Here is a 14,610-nt window from a genome sequence, read left to right on the forward strand (position 1 = left end):
AAATGTAGTTAAAATGTGTGTAAACATTAAATAGAAGTGTAAGACAAACGTGCAGATATTATCTCTGTTGTTTGAATTAAGATTGTATTATTTTTTGTCTTAGCTTTCCTAGAAAAAACAGCAAAGCGTAATCAAAGAGTTGATATTATTTATGTTCTATTTTTCTTTGGTGATTGTTCCTTAAAAATAGGTTACTTAACAGAGAACTTTTCTGTTTCTGCCAATATTTTAAACGAAAAACCATGGTCTATAAAGGCAAGTCATATTTGTGTTCAGATTCCTTAAATTGATACAAAATTGCCTTTCTACTGATATGAAGCAAATGACAAAGTAAGGTCTACTATGGTGTGATACTGCCTTTTTATAAGGTATTTGGCAAATGATGACATGTGAATTATTCATGTCTTGGTTTTTCCTTTATTAGTAAACCTATAATATTTTCTTTATCTTTCCATTGTCTCTTTCACAGAAGGTTTCACTCCCTTCACCTATACCCAAGAAAATGACTTTTAGAGGTATTTGAGAACTGTAAAAAATGTGTTCAAGCCCAGTTCCTATAGTTAATGAGTCCCTCAACTCCCATGTGTCATTAAGAAAACTGGTTGTCAAATCCAGCAGCACATCAAAAAGATAATTCATCACAATTAAGTGGGCTTTATAACTGGATGCAAGGATGGTTCAACATACACAAATCAATAAATGTGATTCACCACTTAAACAGAATCTTAAACAGAATTAAAAATAAAAACCATATGATCATCTCAATAGACACAGAAAAAGTAGTCAATAAATCCAACATCTCTTCATGACAAAAACACTCAACAAACTACTCATTGAAGGAACATAGCCCAAAACAATAACAGCCATCTATGACAGACCCACAGCCAATATCATACTAAACCAGCAAAAGTTGTATGCATTCCCCCTAAGAACTGGAATAAGACAAGGATGTCCCCTCTCAGCACTCCTATTCAACATAATACTGGAAGCCCTAGCCAGAGCAATCAGGCAAGAGAGAGAAATGAAAGGCATCCAAATAGGAAAAGAGGAAGTCAAATGATCTCTGTTTACTGAAAATATAATTCTGTACCTAGAAAACTTTAAAGATTCCTCAAAAAGACTCCTAGACCTGATAAATGACTTGAGTAAAATTTCAGGATATAAAATCAACATAGAAAAGTCAGTAGCATTTCTATACACCAGTAACATTCAAACTGAGAACCAAATCAAAAATGCAATCTTGGCTGGGTGTGGTGGCTCATGCCTGAAATCTCAGCACTTTGGGAGGCCAAGCTGGGAGGATTGCTTGAGCCCAGAAGTTTAAGACCAGCCTTGGCAACATAGTGAGAGCCTGTCTGCACACAAAAAAATTTAAAAATTAGGTAAGCATGGTGGCACACATCTGTGGTCCCAGCTACTCAAGAAGATGAGGTGCGGGAATTGCTTCGACCTTGGAGGTTGAGGCTGCAGTGAGCTCTTATCATGCTACTGCACTCCACCCTGGACAACAGAGTGAGATCCTGTCTCAAAAAAATAAATAAATAAAAATTGTCCAAACATGGTGGCTCACGCCTGTAATCCCAGCACTTTGAGAGACTGAGGCTGGTGGATCACTTGAGGCTAGAAGTTTGAGACCAGCCTGGACAACATAGCAAGACCCTATCTCTATTTTAAAATAATAATAAAAAAAGATGCCTGTAATTCCAGCACTTCGGGAGGCCGAGGCAGGCAAATTACTAGAGTACAAGAGTTCAAGACAAGTCTGAGCAACATGGTAAAACCCCAACTCTACAAAAAATACAAAAATTAGCTGGGCATGCTGGCATGCACCTGTAGTCCCAGCTACTTAAGAGGCTGAGGTGGGAGGATCGCTTGAGCACAGGAGGTGGAGGCTACAGTGAGCCAATATCGCACCTCTGCACTCCAGCCTGGGCGACAGAGCGAGACTCTATCTCGATAAAATAAAACAAAATTAAAAAGTTATTTTGAAATTTCTAAAACAAGAAGAGAAAATTGGTTGTCTTGGAATAGTAGCTGTGAATCTGACTAGACACAGGATAAATGGATTTTAGTTTGGTTCCTTGGTTTTCAGCTTCATCTGATATACAGGTGAATGTAAAGAGCTCTACAGGTTTTCTAAGTCTGTAACAAATACTTTTTTTTATAGATGTGAGCGTCCTTCAGCACTTGTCTATTTCTTACCATTGTGTTTTATGGAATGGCATACTTTTTTTTTTTCAAACAGATTCTAATATCATCACAAAATGAAAATTACATGATAATGATTACATAATTATTTGATTATGAATTCTTTATTGTGGCAATTTGTAAAGAAATGAGACATTGTGGGTTGGGTGCGTTGGCTCACACCTGTAATCCCAGCACTTTGGGAGGCGGAGGCAGGTGGATCACGAGGTCAGGAGATCGAGACCATCCTAACCATCCTAGCTAACACAGCGAAACCCAGTCTCTACTAAAAATAAAAAATAAAATAAATAAAAATAAATAAAAAATTGCCGGACCTGGTGGCAGGTGCCTGTAGTCCCAGCTACTCTGGAGGCCCAGGCAGGAGAATGGCATGAACCCCGGAGGCGGAGCTTGCAGTGAGCCTGGGCGACAGAGCGAGACTCCGTCTCAAAAAAAAAAAAAAAAGAGAGACATTGAAAGTTTGCTTTTATTAAGATTACAACAAGTAAGCAGAAATGCAAAAGGGAAAATCAGGAGTGTGGAAACAACATACAAACGTTAACTAAGTTAAGATGAAGTGTATGTACATATATAATCTACATGATAGATAGATAAAGAGAGATAGAGGGAAAGAGAGGGAAAGAAGAGAGAAACTGGAAAATTAGAGGGTCAGGGAAAGTAGATTTTCTTAATCAACAAAAATTTTTCTGAAGAAGTTGATTCCAATGTTCAATAAATGTAAACCCATGAAAATCACTATGAATCTTTCCTACAGTAGTATCATGCTGTAAGGTGAAATATTATTCACTATTATTTATTATTTATTTTTATGTAAATATTTTATACATAAAATAGGTCAGGCATTTAGAGGTTTTTTATTAACAGTTTATACTTGTATTTAATGTTCATACTGTACTATTTCAAAAAATACTTTCCACAATGTGAAAAATTACATTTGTATAATGCTTACAGAAAATATGTCTGGGTCATAACCATTTTTAAATTACATGGCAATTATTGTCACTATTGTTTTGAAGTTATAGAAATCATAAATAATTATTAAATTTCATTGGTAAAAAATCATCTTGGAAATTGATTCTAGCAAATAAATGGTTGTTAAGAATGAAAATGTCAATATTACTGTAATTTGGCACTTCATTAATTCATATTCTCTTGGAACATTACTGAAGTCTTAGATATTAAAAATGCTCTCAACAGAGTAATAATCATTCATAAATCACTGATTCTCTTGGGATCAAAATAACAGATAGTTATTGATAAATAAAAATGTTATAATCATTAATCACAAAAGTGATCATAAAATCTAAGTAAAATCATACAATCAGACAATTTTAGTAAATGCTTTACTGTTTGGTATATATATATATATACACACACACACACTCAGAAGGAAAGGTAAATTAAATTAATAGATAATTAGGATAGAAAAATAGGACACCAGTAATTTTTATCTTGCATGACATTCCTGTCTTGATTTTAATTTGAATTTAATCAAGTACAGATGCTTGTACTTAGTTAAATTTCTTTTTTTTTTTGGGAAGGAAAATTTGTATTTTAATTATTTTTATGTACAGAAAACTCAGCAGTGTACATTTAACCCAGTTTAGTGGCAAGTTCTTTAGCCTTTGCCTTTTGGAGCTTGGCGATACAAGCCACCGACTTGGGACCCAGGACATTGCCGCCCCAGTGACGGCGGATCTCATCGTATCTGTTGTTGGAATTGGTCCTGATAGCTTCCACCAGCTTAGCCAAAGCGCTTTTGTCTTCAGAGTTCACCTGTGTGAAGGCGACAGTGGTGCAGGTCTTCCTGTGGACCAGACAACCCAGTCTGGCCTTCCCTTTGATAATGCAGTAAGAGACCCCCATTTTACAACACAGGGCAGGCAAGAAGACAACCAGCTCAATGGGATCCATGTCGTGTGCAATCACCACCAGCTGAGCTTTCTTGTTCTCCACCAAGGTGGTGATGGTGTTAACTCCTGCTCGAAGGACAGGTGGTCTCTTAATGGGGACGTCCCCTTTGCCAGCAGCTTTCTTCTGGGCCCGGGCCAACAGCCTCTGCTTCTTCTCATGCTTTGTCTCTGGTCTGTACTTGTGGGCCAGCTTAAGCAGCTGAGTAGCTGTCTGGCGGTCCAGGGCCTGGGTGAACTGGTTAATAGCAGGAGGCACTTTCAGCTGCTTATAGAGGATGGCTCTCTGCCGCTGCAACCTGATATGGCGAGGCCATTTCACAAAGCGGGTGAGGTCTCTTTTGGGCTGGATGTCCTGTCCAATGCCAAAATTCTTAGGTCTTTTCTCAAACAGGAGATTCACCACTTTCTTGGCCTCCTGCTTTTTCACGACAGCAGGGGCCGGAGCCACCTTCTTTCCCTTGGCCTTCTTTCCTTTCGGCATCTTGGGCGGCAGAAGGAGAGAGCAGTTAAATTTCTTTAAGTAAGGCTAGAGTAAATGTCTTAACATTTTTCTGATATTCCACATAATCATGTTTTTATAAAGGACAAACCATGTGTATCATTTGTTCAAAAACAACGTTGTAACTCAGGAATGGTGGTGGTGTTTTCTACTTGTTTGAAACTACTTTTGATATTATCTCTATGCCTTCCTAAAACTTCAGATACTTTCTTTGTGTCTGATTCCCAAGATGCTAAGTGAAACCTTTAAATAGTCATTCAATGATTCTACCTTCAATCCCCTCCTGAAATTGAAATCATTCATACAGATCACTCTATAAAGAGAGAGACAGAAATAGGTAAAAAGACAGGGGAGGAATTGCCCGAGAGCACAGAAAGGTTGTCAATTTTGCCGTCAATAAGGATTTTAGGCCGGGCGCGGTGGCTCAAGCCTGTAATCCCAGCACTTTGGGAGGCCGAGGCGGGCGGATCACGAGGTCAGGAGATCGAGACCATCCTGGCTAACATGGTGAAACCCCGTCTCTACTAAAAATACAAAAAACTAGCCGGGCGTGGTGGCGGGCGCCTGTAGTCCCAGCTACTCGGAGGCTGAGGCAGGAGAATGGCCTGAACCTGGGAGGCGGAGCTTGCAGTGAGCCGAGATCGCGCCACTGCACTCCAGCCTGGGTGACACAGCGCCAGACTCCGTCTCAAAAAAAAAAAAAAATAAGGATTTTAGTGCGATGTACAAATGAGATTATTAATAACTTAAAGTAGTGTAGAGAAAATTGGACAAAGCAGTCTGTTTACTCTCTTTCTGTGGCCAAAAACACTAATAGGCAAAGCTCCACATGAAAAGGATTACTGTTAGGAATGATGTGTTATTTAGGAATTAGGTAAATAAATTTTATAGCACATTCAATTACTTAAATTTCCCTCCAGTTATTTTTATGAGGCATATTATTAAAAACCATTAGATATCTTTTTATTTTTGTTTTTTATTTTTTAAATTGACATAAAATTATATGCATTTATTATATATAACATTACATTTTGAAGTATACATACTTGTGAGATGACTAAATCTGGTTAATTAACATATTCATTACCTCACATAGTTATTTTTTGTAGTGAGAACACTTTACATACACTCTCTGAGCACTTTTCAAGAACACAATATATTGTTATTAACTGGAGTTGCTACGTCATACTACAGATTTCTTGAACTTATTGCTTCTTTTTGACCAACATCTATCCATCCAATCCATCTACTCCCAACCCCAACTACCCTAGACTCTGGTAACCACCATTCTGCTCTTTCCTTCTGGAGATCAGCCTGGCCAGCATGGTGAAACGCCGTCTCTACTGAAACTACATAAATTAGCTGGGCATGGTGGCAGTGGCGGGAACCTGTTGTCCCAGCTACTTGGCAGGCTTAGGTAGGAGAATCGCTTGAACCCAGGAGGCAGAGGTTGCAGTGAGCTGAGATCGTGCCATTGCACTCCAGTCTCGGTGACAAGAGTGAAACTCCTTACCCAAAAAAAAAAAAAAAAAAACCAACCCTCATGTACTCCATAATTACATATCCCTACTATGTATCAACAAAAATTAAAAATTAAAAAAGAATTAATGAAGTTGAAGACAGGCTATTTGAAAATACACAGTTAGAAGAGACAAAAGAAAAGAGAATAAACAGAAATGAAGCATGCCTATGAGATCTAGAAAATAGCATCAAGAAGCCAAATCTAAGAGTTATGTTTTTTGACTTTTTAATAATAGTCATTCTGACTGGTGTGAGATGTTGTCTTATTACGGTTTTGGTTTGCAAGAAATTTATTTTTTCACAGTTCTGAAGGCTAGCAATCTGAAATCAAGGTGACAAAAGGGTCATGCTTCTGAAGGCTCTAGGGAAACATCCTTTTTTCCCTTTTCTAGCTTTTTGTAGTAGAAAACAATTCTTGGCATTCCTTGGCTTGTAGCTCCATCACTATAATTTCTGCCTCCATCTTCACATGTGTTTTCTCTGTGTGTCCTTGTCTCCTCTTCTAAGGACACCAATCATATTGGAGGGATAGCATTAGGAGAAATACCTAATGTAGACGACGGGTTGATGGGTGCAGCAAATCACCATGGCATGTGTATACCTATGTAACAAACCTGCACGTTCTGCACATGTATCCCAAAACTTAAAGTATAATAAAAAAGAAAGATACTACAAAACTTCATTCTTTGTCCCCACATTCAGAGGATAAGTTCTTTTGTTTTGGTTTGGTTTTTAGTTAATAGCCATTTTTTTCTCCCTCAATAGGTTCTGATACTAGAAATAAAGTGATGTTTGAGTATATTATGATGTATGCCTTAAAGTATAAAAGAAATGTATGTTGTGTGGTGAGTGGTGGTGGTGATTTATTGGATTTTCATAGATATAATACACACATACACAAATTTTTTGGGAAAATATCTGTCATACACTCTGTTGATAATTCTGGTTTTTTAATTTATTCTTTTAGTGCAGAAGAAGAGAGGATACTGGAATATGTCACACGCCCAAAGCAATGGTAACAGGAGATGTATACAAAACTCTGCCTTTAGAGATTTGGCTGTAACAAAACAAAGTTTAAAATATAAAAGAAAAACATAATATAAAACCTATAAAAAAAGAGAAGAAAGAAAATATGTGGAAAATAATTGTCATTCAATACACTCAAAAAATAAGAAAGAAAGAGGAAGGAAGGAGGGAAGGAAGGAAGGAGGGAAGCAGGGAGGGAGGGAGGGATGAAGGAAGGAAGGAAGGAAAGAAGAAAGGAAGGAAGGAAGGAAGGAAGGAAGGAAGGGAGGGAGGGAGGGAGGGAGGAAGGGAAGGAAAGATCAATCTTCAGTAGACCAGCTCAAAATGTAAAGCCTACCTGTCCCTGATTAAAGTCAAATTCTGTTATATGGAGCTTGTATTTTCTAGGAGTATCATGTTTTGTTATTTCATTTTTATTCTATTTCGGTATTTTTGGGTTTTTTGTTTGTTTGTTTGACACCAAGTCTCACTCTGTCACCCAGTCGGAGTCCAGTGGCGCGATCTCAGCTCACTGCAATCTCCACCTCCCAGCAAGTGATTCCTCTGCCTCAGCCTCCTGGGTTGCTGGGATTATAGGCGTGTGCCACCACACATGGCCTATTTCACTCTATTTCTGACAACAATTTTCCCTCATAAAAATATCAAATTTATCAGTAAAACAAATTTTAAATGAGAAGCTTATATGCAACACTCACACAATGAGAAATCTATTTCTGAAAATTCCCAAATCCACAAGAGAGTTTGAAAGATCATCAGTAATTTCAATGCCATTTTTAAAACTATGTAGTTGTTTGGCCGGGTGCGATGGCTCACACCTGTAATCCCAGGACTTTGGGAGGCCACGGTGGGCAGATCACCTGAGGTCAGGAATTGAAGAACAGCTTGGCCAACATGGTGAAAGCCCATCTCTACTAAAAATGCAAAAAAACTAGCCAGGCATGGTGGCACACACCTGTAATCCCAGCTACCCGGGAGGCTGAGGCAGGAGAATCGCTTGAACCCAGGAGGCGGAGGTTGCAGTGAGCCAGGATTGAACCACTGCACTCCAGCCCGGGGGACAGAGTGAGACCCTGTCTCAAAAACAAAAAAAAAAAATGTAGTTGCTATTTTAAAGCAAAATAAAGTAAAATATAAAGTCATGCAAAAAAGCAATCAAATTATGACAATAGCAGTGAAAGTAAAATAAATCAAGGGTATAAGAAAGGCTTAAAAGAAAGATAAAATAACAAAGCTTTATAGAGATATACACTGATAAATTGATAATGGAAAGATAAGTCAAATCTATAAAAATTCATAAATCTAATGTTGCAGCAAATCAAAGCTGTGATGAGACCGAAAAACATTAAAATTCAGAATATTTTTAAATGACCAAAAATAATTTAGTGGAAATGTGGAAAACAAATAGCAAGAGACCAAAATGTAGAACTTGGGTTTGACTTTAATAGAAAAAATAAGTGATACAAAGGTAGAGAAAACACAGATAACTACCTGGAAAAATGAATCATAAAAGCAAAATATAATTACAAATGTAGTTAGAAACACATATGTTAGAATAGATAGATAATAAATGAATGATAGACACAGATATACATAGAAATATCTTATGACTGACTGTGATAAGCTATGTATAATAATTAAATACAACATTAAAGATAAGTATTATTAAAATGAGTTTTAAAAGATAATTAAAAAGAAATATTGGTAATTTCCATTAAAATATAAACTACAATCTTTTTAAATAGAGAACATGTCTTATTGTTTACATTAACAGAAAGCATGAAATGATCCAAAAAATTCTGACAAATATATTCAAGTGTGATGTTAAACAAGTATTTGAAGGATTGGGGGAAGTGGGAATGGTTAATGGGCATAAAATTTGTTAGAAAGAATAAATAGGATTTAGTATTTGATAGTACAACAGGGTGACTACAGTCAGTAATAATTTAATTGTACATTTAAAAATAACTAAAAGTACAGTTGGATTGTCCATAACACAAAGGATAAAAGCTATGGATACCCCATTTAGCATATTATTATTGTACATTGTATGCCTGTATTAACATATTTCATCCCATAATGTATGCACTTACTATGTACCCACAAAATTTAGAAATTAAAAATTTTTTAAATAATTATTTTAAAAGAATTTAAAAGAATTAAAGATACAATCATTCTAGAGTTGGCGTTTATTTATTTAGCAAATATAATTTAATATCCCTTTGTACCAGATAGTGTGGTAGGCCTTGAAAATAGTGTGTTGAGAACAAAGATACAACATACCAGAATATCTGGGACACATTTAAAGCAGTGTGCAGAGGGAAATTTATAGCACTAAATGCCCACAAGAGAAAGCAGGAAAGATCTAAAATTGACACTCTAACATCACAATTAAAAGAACTAGAGAAGCAAGAGCAAACACATTCGAAAGCTAGCAGAAGGCAAGAAATAACTAAGATCACAGCAGAACTGAAGGAGATAGAGACACAAAAAACCCTCCAAAAAATCAATGAATCCAGGAGTTGGTTTTTTGAAAAGATCAACAAAATTGACAGACCGCTAGCAAGACTAATAAAGAAGAAAAGAGAGAAGAATCAAATAGACACAATAAAAAATGATAAAGGGGATATCACCACCGACCCCACAGAAATACAAACTACCATCAGAGAATACTATAAACACCTCTACGCAAATAAACTTAGAAAATCTAGAAGAAATGGATAATTTCCTGGACACTTACACTATTCCAAGACTAAACCAGGAAGAAGTTGAATCCCTGAATAGACCAATAGCAGGCTCTGAAATTGAGGCAATAATTAGTAGCCTACCAATGAAAAAAAGTCCAGGACCAGATGGATTCACAGCTGAATTCTACCAGAGGTACAAGGAGGAGCTGGTACCATTCCTTCTGAAACTATTCCAATCAATAGAAAAAGAGGGAATCCTCCCTAACTCATTTTATGAGGCCAACATCATCCTGATACCAAAGCCTGGCAGAGACACAACAAAAAAAGAGAATTTTAGACCAATATCCCTGATGAACATCGATACAAAAGTCCTCAATAAAATACTGGCAAACCAGATTCAGCAGCACATCAAAAAGCTTATCCACCATGATCAAGTGGGCTTCATCCCTGGGATGCAAGGCTGGTTCAACATTCGCAAATCAATAAACATAATCCAGCATATAAACAGAACCAAAGACAAGAACCACATGATTATCTCAATAGATGCAGAAAAGGCTTTTGACAAAATTCAACAGCCCTTCATGCTAAAAACGCTCAATAAATTCGGTATTGATGGAACGTATCTCAAAATAATAAGAGCTATTTATGACAAACCCACAGCCAATATCATACTGAATGGGCAAAAACTGGAAAAATTCCCTTTGAAAACCGGCACAAGACAGGGATGCCCTCTCTCACCACTCCTATTCAACATAGTGTTGGAAGTTCTGGCTAGGGCAATCAGGCAAGAGAAAGAAATCAAGGGTATTCAGTTAGGAAAAGAAGAAGTCAAATTATGTCCCTCTTTGCAGATGACATGATTGTATATTTAGAAAACCCCATTGTCTCAACCCAAAATCTCCTTAAGCTGATAAGCAACTTCAGCAAAGTCTCAGGATACAAAATTAATGTGCAAAAATCACAAGCATTCGTATACACCAGTAACAGACAAACAGAGAGCCAAATCATGAATGAACTTCCATTCACAATTGCTTCAAAGAGAATAAAATACCTAGGAATCCAACTTACAAGGGATGTAAAGGACCTCTTCAAGGAGAACTACAAACCACTGCTCAGTGAAATAAAAGAGGACACAAACGGAAGAACATACCATGCTCATAGATAGGAAGAATCAATATCATGAAAATGGCCATACTGCCCAAGGTTATTTATAGATTCAATGCCATCCCCATCAAGCTACCAATGAGTTTCTTCACAGAATTGGAAAAAACTGCTTTAAAGTTCATATGGAACCAAAAAAGAGCCCACATCTCCAAGACAATCCTAAGTCAAAAGAACAAAGCTGGAGGCATCACGCTACCTGACTTCAAACTATACTACAAGGCTACAGTAACCAAAACAGCATAGTACTGGTACCAAAACAGAGATATAGACCAATGGAACAGAACAGAGTCCTCAGAAATAATACCACACATCTACAGCCATCTGATCTTTGACAAACCTGACAAAAACAAGAAATGGGGAAAGGATTCCCTATTTAATAAATGGTGCTGGGAAAATTGACTAGCCATAAGTAGAAAGCTGAAACTCAATCCTTTCCTTACTCCTTATACGAAAATTAATTCAAGATGGATTAGAGACTTAAATGTTAGACCTAATACCATAAAAACCCTAGAGGAAAACCTAGGTAGTACCATTCAGGACATAGGCATGGGCAAAGACTTCATGTCTAAAACACCAAAAGCAACGGCAGCAAAAGCCAAAATTGACAAATGGGATCTCATTAAACTAAAGAGCTGCTGCACAGCAAAAGAAACTACCATCAGAGTGAACAGGCAACCTACAGAATGGGAGAAAATTTTTGCAATCTACTCATCTGACAAAGGGCTAATATCCAGAACCTACAAAGAACTCAAACAAATTTACAAGAAAAAAAACAAACAACCCCATCAAAAAGTGGGCAAAGGATATGAACAGACATTTCTCAAAAGAAGACATTCATACAGCCAACAGACACATGAAAAAATGCTCATCATCACTGGCCATCAGAGAAATGCAAATCAAAACCACAATGAGATACCATCTCACACCAGTTAGAATGGCGATCATTAAAAAGTCAGGAAACAACAGGTGCTGGAGAGGATGTGGAGAAATAGGAACACTTTTACACTGTTGGTGGGATTGTAAACTAGTTCAACCATTATGGAAAACAGTATGGCGATTCCTCAAGGATCTAGAACTAGATGTACCATATGACCCAGCCATCCCATTACTGGGTATATACCCAAAGGATTATAAATCAGGCTGCTATAAAGACACATGCACACGTATGTTTATTGCGGCACTATTCACAATAGCAAAGACTTGGAATCAACCCAAATGTCCATCAGTGACAGACTGGATTAAGCAAATGTGGCACATATACACCATGGAATACTATGCAGCCATAAAAAAGGATGAGTTTGTGTCCTTTGTAGGGACATAGATGCAGCTGGAAACCATCATTCTCAGCAAACTGTCACAAGAACAGAAAACCAAACACCGCATGTTCTCACTCATAGGTGGGAACTGAACAATGAGATCACCTGGACTCGGGAAGGGGAACATCACACACCGGGGCCTAACACAGGGAGGGGGAAGGGGGGAGGGATTGCATTGGGAGTTATACCTGATGTAAATGACGAGTTGATGGGTGCTGACGAGTTGATGGGTGCAGCACAGCAACATGGCACAAGTATACATATGTAACAAACCTGCACGTTATGCACATGTACCCTAGAACTTAAAGTATAATAATAATAATTAATAAATAAGTAAATAAATAAATAAAAAGAAAACATTAAAAAAATTAAAAAAAGATAAAAGAAAAAAAAGAAAATAGTGTGTTGAATAAATTAGAGCCCCTACTTTAACTGAGCTTCTATTCTACATGTGAAACAAATAATTAATAAATAATTTATATTACTATAAGCCATAAAGACAAATTAATTCAGATAAAGAGAGAATAATGAAGTTGCTATATGAGAAATTAAATTTGAAAAGTAAAATGCCATGGTTTAGTCAGATGGTTTAATTATATATATATGCCCCCTTTTATTATTGTGTCTGAACACATAAATTCACATATACTGAATAAAAGTGTCTCTTAAGAGAAAGTGGACTCAAGACTAGAAGAATATTAACGATTATTCAGAGCAGAACATTTGTAATACCAAGGAAGCAACTGCAGAGCAAGAAAAGAGCATGTGTAAAGACACACCAGTGAGAGAAAACATAGCACATTACAAGATATAAAGCAGTTCTGTATGAGTTAAGGCATATATTTTAAAAATCTCAAACAGAAGATTTAGTTGTGTTCCTAGAGTTATACAGAGCCAATCTTCTCTGCTTCCTAGGATGGCTTTTTAAATATTTTAAAATAGCTCTTTTTTTCCTCAAGTGTTTTTCAGATTAATGCCAATTGATAAAAACTCAATATTCCTTGATAATTACTTCATAGGATTTGAATTTTAAAATCTAGATACAAATTTAAGATTTAACATTTACTTGCTGTGTGACACTGAGATAGTCTACCTAGGATCTTTAAGTTAGTTTTCAACACAAGCTCTCTTTCCTAAATGAAAAAGGCTCCTTTCATTTACACTAGCATAGAGATTTGGAGATTATCTTTTTGCATTTCTTTTTTTTTTTTTTTTTTTTTTTTTGCATCCAGATAATATACTTTTCTTTTTTTAATTATGCTTTAAGTTTTGGGATACATGTGCAGAACGTACAGGTTTCTTACATAGGTATACACGTGCCACGGTGGTTTGTTGCATCCATCAACCTCTCATCTACATTAGATATTTCTCCTAATGCTGTCCCTCCCCTAGCCTCCCACCCCCTGACAGGCCCCAGTGTGATGTTCCCCTCTCTGCGTCCATGTGTTCTCATTGTTCAACTCCCACTTACGTGTGAGAACATGCGGTGTTTGGTTTTCTGTTCCTGTGTTAGTTTGCTGAGAATGATGGTTTCCAGCTTCATCCATGTCCCTGCAAAGGACATGAACTCTTCCTTTTTATGGCTGCATAGTATTCCATGGTGTATATGTGCCACATTTTCTTAATCCAGTCTATCATTGATGGGCATCTGGGTTATATTATTAAGCCTGAAAATAAATACTTATTTTTGAGACAGAATATCTCTCCTGTTGCCCAGGCTGGAGTACAACAGCATCGTCTCAGCTCACTGCAACCTCCGCCTCCTGGATTCAAGCAATTTTCCTGCCTTGACCTCCCAAGTAGCTGGGATTACAGGCATGTGCCACCACATTCGGCTATTTTTTTTTTTTTTTCTTAGTAGACACAGGGTTTCACCATGTTAGTGAGGCTGGTCTTGAACACCTCAGGTGATCCACCCGCCTTGGGCTCCCAAAGTGCTGGGATTACAGGTGTGCACCAGCACACCTAGCCCAATAAATACTTCTATTTAAGTTCACTATTATGTTTCTGGAAACATCACATACTTTAATAAAATAATATCATTATTTGGTTTTTAAGAAATAAATCTTTCTTACAGATTTATAAAATCAAATAAATCAATATTGAAAGAGTTCACAAGTAATCTATATTCTGGGCACATTTATGCTAGAAAAACAGAGAGCTTTTAGATTTCCAAAACGAATTCATAGTGAAATATTTTTAGGGTGAGCAAAGTCAGATTATTAAGTTAAAAGAAGAAGTAATTCCAGCAATGCCTAAGAGATTATCATGGATACATA

The 14,610-nt window shown here is 36.9% G+C and overlaps 1 pseudogene; it reads right to left on the bottom strand.

The window, feature by feature from the left end:
- Positions 1–3,576: 3,576 nt before the first annotated feature.
- LOC101011465 lies at positions 3,577–5,106 on the bottom strand (annotated as a pseudogene).
- Positions 5,107–14,610: the final 9,504 nt, after the last annotated feature.

This window comes from Papio anubis, chromosome 9 (assembly GCF_008728515.1).
Source record: "Papio anubis isolate 15944 chromosome 9, Panubis1.0, whole genome shotgun sequence".
In the NCBI taxonomy this organism is placed as follows: domain Eukaryota; kingdom Metazoa; phylum Chordata; class Mammalia; order Primates; family Cercopithecidae; genus Papio; species Papio anubis.